Source organism: Heterodontus francisci, chromosome 24, assembly GCF_036365525.1.
Source record: "Heterodontus francisci isolate sHetFra1 chromosome 24, sHetFra1.hap1, whole genome shotgun sequence".
Taxonomy (NCBI): Eukaryota; Metazoa; Chordata; class Chondrichthyes; order Heterodontiformes; family Heterodontidae; genus Heterodontus; species Heterodontus francisci.
In genome coordinates this window covers 31,064,348-31,083,799 of record NC_090394.1, presented here as the reverse complement: position 1 = coordinate 31,083,799, position 19,452 = coordinate 31,064,348, and the positions used below count along the sequence as shown (strand labels likewise).

The 19,452-nt window shown below is 45.3% G+C and overlaps 1 protein-coding gene across 1 annotated transcript in view; it reads right to left on the bottom strand.

Moving 5' to 3' along the window:
- LOC137383662 (complement C1q tumor necrosis factor-related protein 1-like) overlaps positions 1-17,579 on the bottom strand; it is a 35,682-nt gene extending 18,103 nt beyond the window's left edge. Inside the window, exon 1 of the mRNA XM_068056819.1 lies at positions 17,496-17,579. The gene's annotated coding sequence lies outside the window, so the exon portion shown is untranslated. The remainder of the gene's footprint in view (positions 1-17,495) is intronic.
- Between the last annotated feature and the right edge of the window lie 1,873 nt (positions 17,580-19,452).

The following is a 19,452-nucleotide window of genomic DNA, read 5'->3' as shown; positions in this document are numbered from 1 at the left end:
TTCCCCGACTTTGCAACTGCACTTCAGATATTCAACTGTGGTGGAGGGGTGGAGGTAGAGGGGTAGAGGGAGGGGTGGAGGTAGGGGGTAGAGGGAGGTGTGGAGGTAGCGGGGTAGAGGGAGGGTTGGGTGAAGAGGGAGAGGTGAAGATGGAGAGGGGGGAGGGGTGGGGAGAGGGAGCATGCAAAATGCAGGGACCAGACAGTTGCAATGCCTGAAGTACTGTGGAGAAGTAGGGGAGAAGCAACTGGATTGGGCATCCGCAGCTGGAGGGAACGGCTGAATGGAGAGGGCCGGAAGCGAGAGGCCGTAGAGAGCTGCGGGGAGCGAGTGTGCAAAGACCTTGGTGTCGCCGGGTCCAGGGACTGGCCGGTAAGTCTTTTGCTGTTGTGTTTCTGGCGCATGCACAGAAAAAGGCACTCCTCTTCCGCTCCGCTGCTCCCCCCCCCCACTCTCCCCCACCCCCGCCCTCCCCCACTCTCCCCTCCCCCCCTCTCCCTCACCCCCCTCTCCCCTCCCTTTCCCTCCCCACCCCTCCCTCTCTTTCCCTCCCCCTCTTTCCCCCCTCCCTCTCTTCCCCCCTCCCTCTCTGTCCCCCCTCCCTCCCTCTCTTTCCCCCCTCCCTCCCTCTCTGTCCCCCCCTCCCTCCCTCTCTTACCCCCCTCCCTTCCTCTCTTTCCCCCCCTCCCTCCCTCCCTCTCTTTCCCCCCCTCCCTCCCTCCCTCTCTTCCCCCCCTCCCTCTCTTTCCCTCCCTCCCTCTCTTTCCCCCCCTCCCTCCCTCCCTCTCTTTCCCTCCCTCCCTCTCTTCCCCCCCTCCCTCCCTCCCTCTCTTTCCCCCCCTCTCTTCCCCCCCTCCCTCCCTCCCTTTCCCCCCCTCCCTCCCTCTCCTTCCCCCCCTCCCTCCCTCCCTCTCATCCCCCCCCCCCCCGACACCCTCAATGCTGCTCTCCCCGGCCCGGCCCCCGCGCTGCTCTTTCACTCTGGCCATTGTATACTGCCACGTGTTCGTTAGGTTTCCTCTGTGTGATTCTTTGAGCAGCGCCATCTTTAGTCCTGGCAGCTGCTGCAGTCGCAATCTGTGACGTTGTCGTGACACATGCTGTATTTGCATATGTGCCAAAACAGCGCCACCTACCGTTCGCGTTGTCAACAAATGCGGTCTAAGCATAATGAGAGAGGAAATAATAGAAGGTCTGACATCCTTGAAAATGGATAAATCACCAGGATCAGATGGATTGCATCCCAAGTTGTTAAAGGAAGCCAGGGAGGAAATAACGGATGCGCTGAGGGTCATCTTCAAATCCTCACCGAATACAGGCAAGGTACCAGACGATTGGAGGTCTGCGAAAGTTGTACCATTGTTTAAAACGGGTGCGAGGGATAGGCCAAATAATTATAGGCCGGTCAGTCTGACCTCAGTGGTGGGTAAGTTGTTAGAATCAATTCTGAGGGACAGGATCAACTGCCACTTAGAAAGGCATGGATTAATCAGGGATAGTCATCATGGATTTGTTAAGGGAAGGTCATGTCTTACTAACTTGATTGAGTTTTTTGAGGAAGTGACAGGGAGGATTGATGAGGGTAGTGCAGTGGATGTGGTCTACATGGATTTTAGTAAGGCATTTGATAAGGTCCCGCGTGGCAGACTGGTCAGTAAAATGAAAGCCCATGGGATACAGGGGAATGAAGAAGGTTGGATCCAGAATTGGCTCAGAGACAGGAAATAAAGGGTAGTAGTCGACGGGTCTTTTTGCAAATGGAAAGCTGTTTCCAGTGGCATTCCAGAGGGCTCAGTGTTGGGCCCCTTACCGTTTGTGGTGTATATTAATTGATTTGGACTTAAATGTGAGAGGCATGATTGGGAAATTTGCTGATGGCACAAAGATTGGTCATGTAGTTAATAGTGAAGAGGATAGCCATAGACTCCAGAATGATATCAATGGTTTAATTGAGTGGGCGGGAAAGTGGCAAATGGAATTCAATCCAGAGAAGTGTGAGGTAATGCATTTGGGAAGGGCAAATAAAGTGAGGGAATACACAATAAACGGGAGGATATTGAGAGGGGTAGAAGAAGTGAGAGACCTTGAAGTGCATGTCCACAGGTCCCTGAAGGTGTCAGGACAGGTAGACAGAGTGGTGAAGAAGGTGTATGGATTGCTTTCCTTTATTGGCCGAGGTATGGAATACAAAAGCAGGGATATGAGCCTGGAACTGTATAAAACACTGGTTAGGCCACCCCTGGACTATTGCTTACGGTTCTGGTCACCACATTACAGAAAGGACATAATTGCTCTGGAGAGAGTGCAGAGGAGATTTATAAGAATGTTGCCAGGGCTTGAAAGTTGCAGCTATGTGGAAAGATTGGATAGGCAAGGGTTGTTTTCCCTGGAACTGAGGAGACTGAGGGGAGACTTAACAGAGATGTACAAATTTATGAGGGGCCTAGATAGAGTAGACAGGAAGGACCTGTTCCCCTGGCGGGGGAAGTCAGTTACCGGGGGACACTGATTTCAGGTGATTGGTAGAAGGATTAGAGAGGACATGAGGAAAAACCTTTTCACCCAGAGGGTGGTGGGTGTCTGGAATTCACTGCCAGGAACAGTGGTGAGGCAGAAACCCTCAATTCTTTTAAAAGGTACCTGGACATGTACCTGAAGCGCTGTAACCTGCAAGGCTATGGACCAGGTGCTGGGAGGTGGGATTAGATTGTGCGACTAGTTTTTTCAGCCGACACGCATACGATGGGCGGAATGGCCTCCTTCTGTGCCGTAATTGTTCAATGGTTCTATATCATGGCGCCAGCTGTGACTGAGGCTGTTGCATCCAGCGTTGCCAAGAACATTCAAGATGGCGATATGTTCCTGCCTATGCAGTTTATTAAATCCCACTTCACACTCATCCTGCTAGCTGGCATGAAGTGCAAGCAGTAGGTGGTGTCACCATGGATGTCTTGCTTTCCACTCCAACCCATCTTCACGGCCAATGGCAGCGCTGTCCTTGCCCTGCTGTGCAGCTGTAGGTCCGGTTGGAGGAGGTGGTACAGTTTAGTCACCACCTCCCAGGTGAAACATAGTCACCTCAGTCACTTCTCCTGGCTGAGGTGGAGGTAGGAGAAATGCTCTCTGAAGATCTTTGGTGGGTAGGGCCTTCTACTGAGACCCTTCCTCCTCCTCCCTCTGCACACTGCTTCTCCTCCCTGCTACCTGTTCTCTCTCTCCATGTAATTCTGCAGCCCAAGAGGGATGGCAACTATAGCCCCCATTAGTTTTCTACTGACAGGCCTTCCAACTACTCTGGCCTTCTTGGAAAAGTCTGGCACCACTCCCTTGTGAATCAAAAAACTGCTGTCAACTCCTCCAACAATACTGAACACAGTACTTCCAGTCAATCTGCAGCAGCAAAAGAAAGTCAAAAGCATCTCAAAGTTGAATGTTGATCCTTTTAAGTGCGCTCATGGTAGGGTCCCTCATGCAACCAAACACATGTTCAGCTGGGAGTGATTAAGAGAGGGCGTTAAGTGGAACTGCAAGGTCCAAAATAGCAGATCGGATGCCAAATCAGCATTAAACACCATCTGGCGCCAAGATTCACCCACTCTGCATACTTCTCGCACACACCCGCACTCATGCCCTTGTAGTCAGGGCACACCACGCAGCCACGCTGGAAATAGTCAAAGCATTTCAGCTGACATTCCTGAAGTTTCAGGGTTCCATAGTGCCAGCATCTATGGCACTATGAAGCTAAATTTTGTAACTCATATTTCCACTGGAATTCAATGACAAAATAGCTGCAACTAATTTTCCTGTGCTCATTAAATTACAATTCTGTCGATGAGCACAGTCTAAAAGCACCATAGATAGAACCCTCTGACATCACTTGATCCAACGTGAGTTATGCACTAAGCCTCATTCATTGAGATATTCATCATAACTGACAAGCAGGCCGTGACACATCCTCTGTATATAAATTCTTAATTCACGTGCCTTTTCTTTCTTCAGTACACTTAACAGCTAACTTGCTGGAGCCTGTTTCACTTTGCCACTTTCTAATGTTTCCCATTCTAGTTATCTATCCCCCCTTGGCTATACTCATACTTTCAACATCTCCTCTATGTCTTTGATTTCTCTCATTATGGCTCCTTTTTGTCTCTTGCACTGGCCACTTCTGCCCTTTTATAATTTTCTCATCCCCTCCTGAACACTTTGCAGGTCATTCTGTGTCTTTTCTGATGCATGTGGTCATTGGATGTGCTCTTTGCCCTTTCCCTTGTTCTGTTTCTGGTCATCTGTAATAGCTTTACATTCTGCAGAAGGGTTTATCAACTGCCTGGTCTGCTGACTGTCTCTAGCCTTTTGTGTTTTTATCTCAGATTACTGGCAGCTGCAGTATTTTACTTTCGTCGACCTGCTGTCATGGCTGATTCCTTCCATTTTCAGCTCTTTAGTGACCTTCTGTGCTAATCTTTTCTCGTGTGCTCTCATATTTGGGGAGAAAAAATATTCCAAACATGGCCTTCAGATAGTTAATCAGGTGCTAGGCTCCTCCCAAGTTTAGAGAGGATTTTATCTGATGTGTTTACTGCCTGATGAGAATCACCCTCCAGCACAATTTTCCCTATTGCTATCATACTTTAAAATGTGTTTTTTTCTTCCTTCTCATTCCATGATCTGATGTGCCACCAAGCCTTGACATGTTCCCTGCCTCAGGATCCATTTAGCTCTCAGCTCTGTAACCACTACGGATTATTTCTGTAACACACCTACAGGTATTGCACACGGGGAATTTCATATTCAATTCAACTTCTGTTATACACAGATGAATTTTACAAATGCATGCTCCCAGCCTGGAAATTCAGCCCCACAAACACCCCCCACCTCACCGCCCCAATACCCCCTCGACCCTAGGGTGCACTTCAGGAGATCAGGGACATGCTTCTCCCACTTTTCTAGCCGTACTTGCAACCTCCCAGTAAGTCCTCCCAGCAGCAAGGCTTCACACCAAGAGCAAGCATTCATTTCACATTATTGGGCAGTAAATTGCTGAGGCAGGTTTCCTGATAGAGGAACAGAAGTAGGTCATTGAGCCCATTCAATTAGCTCATGGCTGATCTGCATCTCAACTCCATCTACCCACCTTTGCTCCATATCCCTTGTCCAACAAAAATCTCTCAGTAGGTGAATCTCCACACCAGGAGGACTGAATTAGAAAAGTTATTGTGCAGACTCTTACTGCTGAATTACATGTTTTTTAAACATTCTGCTCTTTGGAACTTTTTACTTAAACCACCAAAATAAAGTATTATTTAAAAATTGAACGAGATCATAGACTCTGAAGTTACAAAACTCCGACAGATTTTCCTGCAAAGACAAGTTGAGAAAAAGTTTCTGAATGAAAAATGTAAGGAGTAATATCTGGATAACTTGTAAGAGTATCTGTGCTTTAATTATTACAATAGTTCCTTTTGCAACAAAAAATATGGATAATGTTTTTTCACCTCTAGCACGTTCAAAAGCATGCTAATTATTGTACCTTTATAACAGCTTTTTATATAGGCTGTAGCTTGGTACAAGACAGTAACAGATGATGTGAAACAGAAGCTTAAGCTGCTTACCATGTCACATCACACCTAAAAGATGTGACCTTTGGAATACACTCCAACTGAGATTATCCTCTTTACTAATTGGGTGTGTGGGGGAGGGGGGGTACTAATTTTCATGTCAGCAAGTTTCTATTTTTGCTAATGATCTTCGTCAGAGTGGGAAGAGCAGGATAGGAGTAACTTGAACAAACTATACTACTGTTCCAGATTGGTAACCAATCACATGTTTCCATCTGAAACTAAATCAGGTAATTGCAAAAAAGGGAAGGTGTGGCATGTATCCATCCTTTTTCCATTATAAATTCCTCTGTTCACATTTATATTAGTAACTGCCTGTGCAAACTTGTCTGTAATTACATCCTTCCCCTGGGGAGGCGCTCTAGCACCACTACTAACATAACAAGCTTACATCGGCAGTTTCCATTTTAACTGTGGACATGCAAATTTATTTATTATTGAAATATAAAAATAAGGGCAATATGTATGACTCGGCTCAGTGGCCACACTTTTAACTGAGTCAGAAGTTTGTGAGTCCAAACTCCAGAGACTTGAGCACAAAATTCAAACTGGCACTTCAATATAGTACTGCACTGTCCGAGGGACCGACTTTCAGATGAGACATTAAACCGAGACCCTATCTGCCTTTTCAGCTGGCCATGAAAGATCCATGGCACTATAGCGAAGAAGAGATGGGGAGTTTACCCCCGATGTCCTGGCCAAACTTTATTACTCAACCAACAGCATGGAAACAAATTATCTGTTTATTTATCTTACTCTCAAGGCGAACTCACCTGTCCTTCTTCAAAAAGTACAGTGGATCCATTACATCTGCTGGAGAACACAACCTTAATTTAGCATACCAATGCTTCAGGCGGGAATGAGAGGGAGGTAAAAGGGGTGGAGGAGTTACATTACTGGTCAAAGAGGATATCACAGCTGTGCTGAAGGAAGGCACTATGGAGGACTCGAGCTGTGAGGCAATATGGGCAGAACTGAGAAATAGGAAGGGTGCGGTAACAATGTTGGGGCTGTACTACAGGCCTCCCAACAGCGAGCGTGAGATAGAGGTACAAATATGTAAACAGATTATGGAAAGATGTAGGAGCAACAGGGTGGTGGTGATAGGAGATTTTAATTTTCCCAACATTGACTGGGATTCACTTAGCGTTAGAGGTCTAGATGGAGCAGAATTTGTAAGGAGCATCCAGGAGGGTTTTCTAGAGCAGTATGTAAATAGTCCAACTCGGGAAGGGGCCATACTGGACCTGGTGTTGGGGAATGAGCCCGGCCAGGTGGTTGAAGTTTCAGTAGGGGACTACTTTGGGAATAGTGATCACAATTCCGTAAGTTTTAGAATACTAAAGGACAAAGACGAGAGTGGTCCAAAAGGAAGAGTGCTAAATTGGGGGAAGGCCAACTATACCAAAATTCGGCAGGAGCTGGGGAATGTAGATTGGGAGCAGCTGTTTGAAGGTAAATCCACATGTGATATGTGGGAGGCTTTTAAAGAGAGGTTGATTAGCGTGCAGGAGAGACATGTTCCTGTGAAAATGAAGGATAGAAATGGCAAGATTAGGGAACCATGGATGACAGGTGAAATTGTGAGACGAGCTAAGAGGAAAAAGGAAGCATACATAAGGTCTAGGCGGCTGAAGAAAGACGAAGCTTTGAAAGAATATCGGGATTGTAGGCGCAAACTGAACCGAGGAATTAAGAGCGCTAAAAGGGGTCATGAAATATCTTTAGCAAACAGGGTTAAGGAAAATCCCAAAGCCTTTTATTCATATATAAGGAGCAAGAGGGTAACTAGAGAAAGGATTGGCCCACTCAAGGACAAAGGAGGAAAGTTATGCGTGGAGTCAGAGAAAATGGGTGAGATTCTAAACGAGTACTTTGCATCGGTATTCACCGAGGAGAGGGACATGACGGATGTTGAGGTTAGGGACAGATGTTTGATTACTCGAGGTCAAGTCGGCATAAGGAGGGAGGAAGTGTTGGGTATTCTAAAAGGCATTAAGGTGGACAAGACCCCAGGTCCGGATGGGATCTATCCCAGGTTACTGAGGGAAGCGAGAGAGGAAATAGCTGGGGCCTTAACAGATATCTTTGCAACATCCTTAAACACGGGTGAGGTCCCGGAGGACTGGAGAATTGCTAATGTTGTCCCCTTGTTTAAGAAGAGTAGCAGGGATAATCCAGGTAATTATAGACCGGTGAGCCTGACGTCAGTGGTAGGGAAGCTGCTGGAGAAGATACTGAGGGATAGGATCTATTCCCATTTGGAAGAAAATAGGCTTATCAGTGATAGGCAGCATGGTTTTGTGCAGGGAAGGTCATGTCTTACCAACTTAATAGAATTCTTTGAGGAAGTGACAAAGTTGATTGATGAGGGAAGGGCTGTAGATATCATGTACATGGACTTCAGTAAGGCGTTTGATAAGGTTCCCCATGGTAGGCTGATGGAGAAAGTGAAGGCGGATGGGGTCCAAGGTGTACTAGCTAGATGGATAAAGAACTGGCTGGGCAACAGGAGACAGAGAGTAGCAGTGGAAGGGAGTTTCTCAAAATGGAGACGTGTAACCAGTGGTGTTCCACAGGGATCCGTGCTGGGACCACTGTTGTTTGTGATATACATAAATGATTTGGAGGAAAGTATAGGTGGTCTGATTAGCAAGTTTGCAGACGACACTAAGATTGGTGGAGTAGCAGATAGTGAAGGGGACTGTCAGAGAATACAGCAGAATATAGATAGATTGGAGAGTTGGGCAGAGAAATGGCAGATGAAGTTCAATCAGGGCAAATGCGAGGTGATGCATTTTGGAAGATCCAATTCAAGAGTGAACTATACATAAATGGAAAAGTCCTGGGGAAAATTGATGTACAGAGAGATTTGGGTGTTCAGGTCCATTGTTCCCTGAAGGTGGCAACGCAGGTCAATAGAGTGGTCAAGAAGGCATACGGCATGCTTTCCTTCATCAGACGGGGTATTGAGTACAAGAGTTGGCAGGTCATGTTACAGTTGTATAGGACTTTGGTTCGGCCACATTTGGAATACTGCGTGCAGTTCTGGTCGCCACATTACCAAAAGGATGTGGATGCTTTGGAGAGGGTGCAGAGGAGGTTCACCAGGATGTTGCCTGGTATGGAGGGCGCTAGCTATGAAGAGAGGTTGAGTAGATTAGGATTATTTCCATTTGAAAGACGGAGGTTGAGGGGGACCTGATTGAGGTGTACAAAATCATGAGAGGTATAGACAGGTTGGATAGCAAGAAGATTTTTCCCAGAGTGGGGGATTCAGTTACTAGGAGACACGAGTTCAAAGTGAAAGGGGAAAAGTTTAGGGGGGATATGCGTGGAAAGTTCTTTACGCAGAGGGTGGTGGGTGCCTGGAACGCATTGCCAGCGGAGGTGGTAGACGCGGGCACGATAGCGTCTTTTAAGATGTATCTAGACAGATACATGAATGGGCAGGAAGTAAAGAGATATAGATCCTTAGAAAATAGGCGACAGGTTTAGATAGAGGATCTGGATCGGCGTAGGCTTGGAGGGCCGAAGGGCCTGTTCCTGTGCTGTAATTTTCTTTGTTCTTTGTTTGTTCTTTGAACTACAGCATCACCAACAGTGCAGCACCCCTTCAACACACCGCTGGAGTGTCAGCCACATCCTGAGCTCAAGTCTCACAGAGCGAGGTCTGAATTTACAATTTTCTTGTTCAAAAGAGAGAATGCTGCCCACTGAACCAAGGCTGACACCTAATTTAAATTGGAACTGAATTACATCTGTCTGTCCTGGTTCAGCAATCCCCTACGATGTAAGCTTGCCTCACCCGAACACGACACTCAATCTTAAAGGGAAATTGATTAATATATATATATTATGTAAAATTGGGCAAATAACATTGCAAGACACATTGGGCAGGATTTTTGTTTCCAATTCCAGACTGCACCGTTGGGTTGAAATGACGGTCAAGAACCCACAAATGCTGGCAGTGGGACCAGAGGGAGATTTTGGAGGAGGTGGCCGATTAAATGGCCGCTTCTGGGACCCCTGGCAATTAAGGACAGTGGGTGGGCTCCCAAGTCTGGAGGGCCAACAGGAGGCCCTCCAGCACTGGAAGACCAACAGCCCCACCATCAGAGGTGGTAGCTGCTGATGTAGGTAGGAGAATGAGAGGGCGCCTCAGGATGGAGGCGCCCTCTGAAGAATTTTTAAAGTTTAATAATATAAAGTGACCACGGCTACCAGACGGTCATTGTGGAGGGAGAAGCCCTCCACAGGACAGCCTCTGGCTGCAGCCATGTTTCTCTGGCAATTGTGGCTGTGGGGGTGGGGCAAATTGAATGAGGCAGCGATGGCCCCCTCCGGGTGGCCACCTCCATTCATCGGCTGAGCTTCGGCCTCATCGAGGGGCCCGCATGCCATCACAGAATTGTTACAGTACAGAAGGAGGCCATTTGGCACGTCGTGTCTGCACTGGCTCTGCAAAGGAGCAATTTACCTAGTGGCACTCCCCTGCCTTCTCCCCGTAGCCCTGCAAATTCTTTCTTTTCAGATAACAACCCAATTCCCTCTTGAATGCCTCGATTGAACCTGCTTCCACCACACTCTCAGATAGTGCATTCCAGATCCCAACCACTCGCTGCATGAAAAAGTTTTTCCTCATGTCCCCATTGCCTCTTTTGCCAATTACCTTAAATCTGTGCCCTTTTATTCTCAACCCTTCCACATATTGGAGCAGTTTTTCCCTATTGTTACGACCAAGGCTGGAGGACTGCACAGTCTTTCTCGAGTTCCACTTCTGCACAGGTCACAACATGTTTTACCCAGTTACTGATATGGCCAATTATATACTTTATCTATTTTAGTTTCAGAATAAAATTCACCAACCAGGTTTCTTTAATAAAAAACAAAATTATTATTTTATTATAAAACAACACTTATTCAATAAGGATGCAAAGCTTATTAACACACAGGTTGAAATATGAAAGTTCCCTTCTAAATTAACCCAACACCCATGCTCACATGCACACACATCAGTTAAAGAAAAAAATGAAGAAGTTTTCTCTGCAGAGATCTCTTTACAAAAAAGACAAAAAAAACTTTGGCCAAATACTTGTTAATTCTTGAAGGAAAAGGATAAGATAGGGTATGTTCCCAGGTGGTCCTTTATTCTGGCGTCCAAATACGCGTAGATGGCTGTCACTGGGATCTTCTTGGAGCAGTTCTTTTCAGGCGACATCGAGGATTAGTCTGGCAGGCTTTCCAGGAGAATCACTGCAATCAGTTATCACACTGGATTCTCAGGGTTTCTCAAAATGTTGGAAAAGGATGAGCTGGTGGTTTCCCTCTTAGTAGGCTTACTCACAACCGACCCAAAACAATATCCAAAAACAAAACCAACTCTTAACCACCATAAATCTTGACATGGCACTTCTCTGTAAACAACTCCCATAGTCAGAAGGCTCCTGTTATTTAATTAGCTTAAGAGATGTGACTTCCAGTAAGTGTGTTTTTAAACAAAGTCCCAAGTCCTTCCAGTAACCTTTAAAAATAAACTAGTCTAGCAGCTCCTCAGATATTTCCACAGACTTTTACCCACAAGTCCTCAAAAAATATTAAAATATGGAAACACCTTCATAACACTATCTTCTCTGTCCATACTACTCATGATTTTGAACACCTCTATCAAATCTCCTCTCAACCTTCTCTTCAAAGAAAAGAGTCTTCTTCATTCCTAGAACCATTTTCGTGAATGTTTACTGTGCTCTCGCTAATGCCTTCACATCTTTCCTAAAGTGTGGCACCCAGAACTGGACACAATGGCTGGAATTTTACGTTGGGTAGGATGCCCCATCCATCAGACAGAAAGTCGGGGCGAGTCCACCTCCGCTGGGCCTGGGGAGCCATGATGGGATTCTAGACTCCCCGGGCCCTTAATGGGCCTTGGGCAGGACTGCCACCTCTCTGAGGCAGGAAATCCCGCCTAAAGGAGCAGTTCCAGCAATGCCCCCAGGAGTGATGGCCACAGCTGGATCTGCAACCCAGCCGCAGCAGCAAGAGGGATGATGGCCCGGAAATGGTATGTTTTTGGGGCCTCGCCGGGGACAATTGGCTGGGCCCCGTCGAGGCAAGAGGGCAGTTGGGGGGAAGGGATCTTTATTTCAGTGGGGGCAGTTGAGGCTTCCAGGGGGTGCCTCCATGGGGTAGAGGGTGCCCTATCAGGAGGGCCACCTCCAGTTCACAAGGAAGCCGCCAGGTAAAACCTGTTGGCCTTCTGAGGGCCTGAACTTTTTTTTAATCATTCGGGGGTTGTGGGCATCGCTGGCTAGGACAGTATTTATTGCCCATCCCTAATTACCCATGAGAAGGTGGTGCTGAGCTGCCTTCTTGAACCGTTGCAGTCCTTGGAGCGTTGGTACACCCACAGTGCTGTTAGGAAGGGAGTTCCAGGATTTTGACCCAGCAAGAGTGAAGGAACGGCGATATAGTTACAAGTCAGGATGTTGTGTGGCTTGGAGGGGAACTTGCAAGTGGTGGGTTGCTGCAATGCATCTTGTAAATGGTACACACTGCTGCCACTATGCGTCGGTGATAAAGGGAGTGAATGTTGAAGGTGGTGGATGTGATGCCAATCAAGTGGGCTGCTTTGTCTTGGATGGTGTTGGGCATCTTGAGTGTTGTTGGAGCTGCACCCATCCAGGCAAGTGGAGAATATTCCAGCACACTCCTGACTTGTGCCTTGTAGATGGTGGACAGGCATTGGGGTGTCAGGAGGTGAGTTACTTGTCGCTGAATTCCCAGCTTCTGACCCACTCGTAGCCACAGCATTTTTGATGGCTCGTCCAGTTCAGTTTCTGACCAGAGGACACCCTTAAGTGACAGTTAATTGGCCGCTTAAGGGCCTTGATTGGCCTGGGGCGGGTGGGCCGTTTCTTCCTGCCGCCGCCCCTCTTAAAATTGCAGTGGGGGCGGGAAGGCATTGGAAACAGCACCCTCCGCCTCCCACTCAATTTTACATTCCCCCCCCCCCCCCCCACTACCACGCCACCAACCCATTCCTGTGGGGGGTGTAAAATTCCGGCCAATACTCCAGTTGAGGATGAACCAGTGTTTTATACAAGTTTCACATAACTTCCTTGTTTTTGTACTCTATGCCAGTATTAATAAAGCCTAGGATACTGTATGCTTTATTAACCGTGCTCTCAACCTGACCTTCCAACTTCAACAACTTCAAAATTTTATGCACATATACACCCAGGTCTCTCTGCTCCTGCATTGCCTTTTGAACTGCATGCTTAATTTTATATTGTCTCGCCATGTTCTTCCTACCAAAATGAATCACGTCACACCTCTTTGCATTAAATTTTATCTGCCACTTGCCCGCCCATTCCACTAACCTATCTATGTCCTTTTGAAGTTTAATACTATCCTCCTCACAAGTTTCCAAATTTCGTATCATCTGCAAATTTTGAGATTGCGCCTTGTACATCAAGGTTTAGGTCATTGCATGATTATTAATTAATAATTATTATTATTATTCATTATCATTGCAGCCTCACAGCTCCAGTGACCCGGGTTCAGTTCTGGGTACTGCCTGTGCGGAGTTTGCAAGTTCTCCCTGTGTCTGCGTGGGTTTCTGCCGGGTGCTCCGGTTTCCTCCCACAGCCAAAGACTTGCAGGTTGATAGGTAAATTGGCCATTGTAAATTTCCCCTAGTGTAGGTAGGTGGTAGGAGAATGGTGGGGATTTGGTAGAGAATATGAGTTAATGTAGGATTAGTATAAATGGGTGGTTTTTGGTCAGAACAGACTCAGTGGGCGGAAGGGCCTGTTTCAGTGCTGTATCTCTAAATAAATAAATAATATATATCAGGAAAAGCAAGGATCCAAACACCACCATAAAGTGGGGACTCCACTATAAACCATCCTCCAGTCCAAAAAACATCCATTTACCACTACTCTCTGTTTCTTGTCCTGAACCAATTCCGTATCCATGTTGCTACTGTCCCTTTTACTCCATGAGCTATAACTTTGCTCACACGTCTGTTGTATGGCACTTTATCAAATGCCTTTTTGGAAATTCAGGTGCACCACATCAACAGCATTACTCTCATCAACCTTCCTGTTACCTCATCAAAAAACTCCTGCAAGTTAGTTAAACAGGATTTTCCCTTCACAAATCTGTGCTGGCTTTCCCTAATTAACCTGCATTTGCCTAGGTGTCAATTAATTTTGGCCCAAATTATTGCTCCTAAAAGCTTCCCCATCATCGAGGTTAAACTGACTGGCCTGTAGTTGCTGGGCTTATCTTTACCCCATTTTTTGAACATGGGTGTAACTTTTGCAATTTTCCAGTCCTCTGACACCACCCCTGAGTCTAAGGAAGGTTGGAAAATTATGGCCAGTGCCTCCGCAATTTCCACTCTCACTTCCCTCAGTATCTTTGGATGCATCTCATCTGGTCCTGGTGCCTTATCAACTTTAAGTGCAGACAGCCTATCCAGTACCTCTTCCTTATCAATTTTAAATGTTTCACTTGTTTGAATTACCTCCTGTTTCAACATGACCTGCACAGCATCTTCTCCCTTGGTAAAGACAAATGTAAAGTATTCATTCAATACCTCAGCCATGTCCCCTACCTCCATACATAAATCCCCTTTTTGGTCCCTAATGAGTCCCACTACTCCATTTAACACCCTTTTACTATTTATATACCTATAGAAGACTTTTGGATTCCCTTTTATGTTAGTTGGCAAATTCCAACTGGCTTCTGATCAGTGCCCTCAATGGGCAATTTAATCGGCCTAATTGGCTGCCTGCTGCCCCCCCCCTCCCACAACCCCCTCTACCGATGCAGCCTCCTTTAAAATATCCCAGAGGCACAAGCATGGTGGCAGACTGGTACGCTGGCTGGTAGCGGGAAATTGGTGGCACACCCACCTCCGCTCCCATATCTACATTGCCATGAAAATTGTAACCACTACGCTGATCATGATGATACCATATGCTCATGGATGACTTTTTCTGTGGTTTTGATATGTATTTGTCAAATTGAAAGCAAACACATTTGCCTTGGACTCTTAAAACTGTGCATGACGTTAGTTGTCTTAATGTTTAGATTAACAGTCAGCTGCTGCACACTTCAAGTAGTTTCAGTCAATTTATTCTTTAACCAATGCTAAAGAATCCAATATTTGTCATGTACCGTTGTCCCTACACTCCCACTCCTGTATTTTAACTAACAATGCTTCATCTGTTACTGGCTGCTGATTCTAGCAAAAGGCAATCGAATCATAGAATGGAATTTTAACCCCAAAAACAGTTGGGGTTGGGTTGGGTTTGGTGGGATGTTAAAATTCTTTACATCTCAAACCTGAACCCAACCCACCTCGAACCCGCACACTTTTGGCTTTAACTGAGACAGGACAAGGAAGAGGCAACCAACCTGCTCCAAGGAGACAGGTAGTTTATTTAAATATTTCAGTGAGGCTGTGTGCTTCAGATTTTATCTGTCTTCCAGGTTAACTCTGACCAATTGGTTTCCAGTAGAATATCGTAGAATGATACGGAACAGAAAGAGGCCATTTGGACCATTATCTTTGAAACAGCTATCCAATTAGTCCCACTCCCCTGTCCTTTCCACATAGCCCTGTAAATTTTTCCTTTCAAGTATTTATCCAATTCCCTTTCCAAAATTACCATTGAATCTGCTGTAGAGCATCAGTGAAACATCTAAAAATTGCACGGCATGTTGTGAGTAAACACACGATGACTGTACCCAACCAAAATTCCCTTGTCCCCTATTTTAACTAAGTTGCTCATTTATTTAAACAAGGTTTAAACCTTTGGGTCACATAGGGGTTTCATACGAACCGGTTAGTGTGTTAATATTGCCTCCTATCAGGAGGGAAGGCCTATGGCACCCAGCTGCAACCAGGAAGTAGAGAGGAGGGAGGGAGAGATCCTGGGTCAGGGGTCCATGGATCACTTGGAAAGCCATGACATCAGGGGTGGTTGAGAAATCATGTGTGGGGGATCAGAGACATTGAGCAGCTGGACACACCAGAGGTCAAAGACATGGCAGCATGGTGATGGGGGGGGGGGGGGGGTGGGGGGCGATGTGTTAGTCACATTGGAGTGATGGGAGGGTGGCTGAATGGAGGGAGGGACTGGAAAGGCTGGAGTGTGGGGGAGGGTTTGGAAGGGTCAAGTCGGTGGGATATCGTGGCTCAATGGTGGGGGTGGTGTTCGATCGTTGAGAAGGAAAAGCAGGTACACTGGACCCAGTGAAGTGGATAGGCATTTACCTGCTGAATCCAGTAGTTCCCCTCCCCCCCCCCACTCCCCCACCTTCAGCTGCCAGGTATCCCAAAGCCCAGGAAATCAGGCCAGCCAAGTTGAAATTTAAAATGGAGATTAAATGAGGCATGCAGCCTCATTATAATATTTAAATGACCAACCTGCCTCCAGGGAGCAGGTTGATGACTGTGGCCTTGTCCCATTTCTGTTAAAACCACATGTGAATAGATAGAAGGCGGATTGGGGTTGACTTTGAGATTTTTAACATTTGTCCCTCCCACCTGACCCAAACCCATCTGTTTTTAGGGATTAAAATTCCCCACAATTATTCTCTGGTCCTAGGACAGGGGATGGAAACAATATTTGGGCCACTTATAGTGAGTATAGACTGTTGTTTTCATCAGGATTCATGGTCAAAAAGACTGCACTTGATTCTTTTGCTTCTACTTATTTTTACTAATTTGAAAAATTAATCATTGCAAAAAAATTTGCATTAATATCTCCATAGATTTGCAGCAATGATCATTGTGTCAATCCCATGATACCAATAATATACCCTCTGCAGTAACATAATTGCTTTTTTATTCAAATAAAACAAGTAATCTCTGAGATTACCTTTTAATAGATTATCAATCTAGAAAGATCAACCAAACAGCACAATCAAGTCTCGGAGCATGAATGAATACAACAAGTGATCTTCAGCAGCTCTAACTGAGCACACTGCAATACATATATTTTCACTACACTCTCAATAACTCTGATCTAGTTATGCAGTGTTTTATAACAAACCTAAAGGTTTATTAACCTATTTACAATCATGTACTTGACACCTTCCATCATCAGAACATAATTTAGAAGTTTTACACATTCATCATTGTACACCTATTATTAATTATGAACTTCAAAAAGGTGATAAAAGAATATATAGATTACATTATTGTACAAGGGCAGTATAGGTTTATTTTGGGGTTTACACTGTATTTGTTCCTGTGCACATTATTAGAAACAGAACAAACCGGAGTCATATTTAGAATCATATTTTTAACTCATTCAAAAACCATCCATTTGCACTGAGTTAAAATCAAGCCCATAGAATCTTACAGGAATGAAAGGATTCAGTCAGTGAGCTAAACTAAGTAAGCTATTACTACACTCAGTAGTGGCTCAGTGGCTAGCATGCTTGCATCTGAGTCATGAATTCAAGTCCCACTCCAAAGATTTGAACATAAAAAATCTAGGCTGACAATCCAATGCAGTATTACATTATACTGAGACCCTGTCTACATTCTAAAGTGGACATAAAAGATCCTGTAGCACTATTTCAGAGAAGGAAAAGGGAGTTACCACCAGTGTCCTGGCCAATATTCATCCCTCAATCAACATTAAAATACAGATTATCCGATCATTATCACAGTGCTGTTTGTGGGAGCTTGCTGTGCGCAAATTAGCTGCCACATTTCCTGCATTACAATAGTGACTATGCTTCAAAAGTACTTCATTAGCTGTAATGAGCTTTGCAATGCCCTGAGGCCATCAAAGGCACTATATAAATGCAAGTCTTTCTTTTTCTTCTCTTGCCTGACTTCAAACAACTTACCCGAAGACTTGTGACTGATCTTTTTTCTTCTTCAGTCAGGCTCCCGCCTCCTGTTGATATAAACAGCTTTTCTTGCACTGTCCCAGCACTCAGTGATCTTCTTCACTCTGCTAGGCTGTCTCTGTCACAGTCGAGCACTGATCTGATTATTGTTTCTGTTTGCATTAGCAAGCAACTTGTTTGTACAAAAAGCTATTTGCTTTGGCTTGAAACAGTAAGATTGTCGCCCTTCGTATTACTGGAACCAGTCTGGGACTTGGTGCGTTAAGTCTCCAGAGCCAGAGATGCCTATTGTTCAAGATCCAACAGGAAAAATAAAACTCATTTAAAACAAAAAAAAATCACCCCTAGGCCAAGGGAAGGAAAAAATGTGGTTAAACTAGCTGGAAGTGATTACAGAGTAGGAAATGTCAGCAGTGGGCAAGTGTGGAGCTGCTTGTTTTCTGGAACATACAGGAAGTCCTTTAGATTAGAATATAAAAATAGAGAAGTCATGGATTAGCTCCAGATCCTGACCATTCTACTGATCTTATGGAATCACAGAATCAAAGAATGATTACAGCATAGAATGAGGCCATTTGGCCTGTCGTGTCCATACCAGCTCTCTGCCTTTTCCCCATAGCCCTGCAAATATTTTCTGTTCAGGAAATTATCCAAACCCCTTTTGTATGCCACGATTCAAACTGCCTCCACCACACTCTCAGGCAGTGCATTCCAGATCCTAACCATTCGGTGCATAAAAAAGTTTTTCCTTATGTCGCTGTTGGTTCTTTTGCCATTCACCTAAAATCCATGTCCTCTGGTTCTTGACCCTTCTGCCAATGGGAACAGTTTCTCCCTATCTACGCTGTCTAGGTCCCTCATGATTTTGAACACCCCTATGAACTCTCCTCGCAATCTTCTCTTCTCTAAGGAGAACAACACCAGCTGAAGTCCCTCATCCCTGGAACCATTCTTGTATATGGTTTCTGCACCCTCTCTAAAGTCTTCACGTCTTTCCTAAAATGCATTGCCCGGAATTGGGCACAATACTCCAGTTGAGGCTGAGCCAGAGTTTTATAAAGGGTCATCATAACCTCCTTGTTTTTGTACTCTATGCCTCTATTTATAAAGCCCGGTATCTCATCTGCCTTTTAAACTACTTTCTCAACCTGCCCTGCACCTTCAATGATTTGTGCACACAATTCCACAGGTGCCTCTATTCCTGCACCCCCTTTTTTGTGCCTTCAAGAGCTGGTTGTCAGAATCAGGGCTGTCTCTATGTTTATCAAAGAAGTGATGCAAGACAATTGTTTAAAAATACCCTTTATTTTATATTGCCTCTCCTCGTTCTTCCTGCCAAAATGTATCACTTCATACTTCACAGTCATGAGCAGAGAAAGAAAAACGTGCATTTCTATAAGGCTTTTCACATCCTCAGGGCATTCCAAAGTGCTTTACACCCACTGATGTGCTTGTTGAAATCATGCTTGCTTTTTAAGCACTTTTGAAGTGTAGTCATTATTGTAATGTAAGAAATGCAGCAGCCAATTTGCACAGAGCAAGGTCCCACAAACATGGAAGTGATAATGGCCAGATAATCTTTTTCAGTGATTTGGTTGAGGGGTAAATATTGTCCAGGAGACAGGGGAGAACTTCAATGCTCTTCCTCGAGATAATGCCATGAGATCTTTTACATCCACCTGTGAGGGCAGATAGGGTCAAGATTTAACATCCTTTCTGAAGGCTGGCACCTCAGCCAGTGCAGCACTCCTTCAGCGTTAGCCTAGATTTCATGCTCAAATCGTGGAGTTGGGTCAGACTCTTCTGGAGAAGAATTTTTAAACAATTGTCTTGCATCACTTCTTTGATAAACATAGAGACAGCCCTGATTTTGGCAACCAGCTCTTGAAGGCACAAAATAAAGTCAATCTAGGAATTTGACCATCATCTTCTCCTATTTGATCACACAAACACC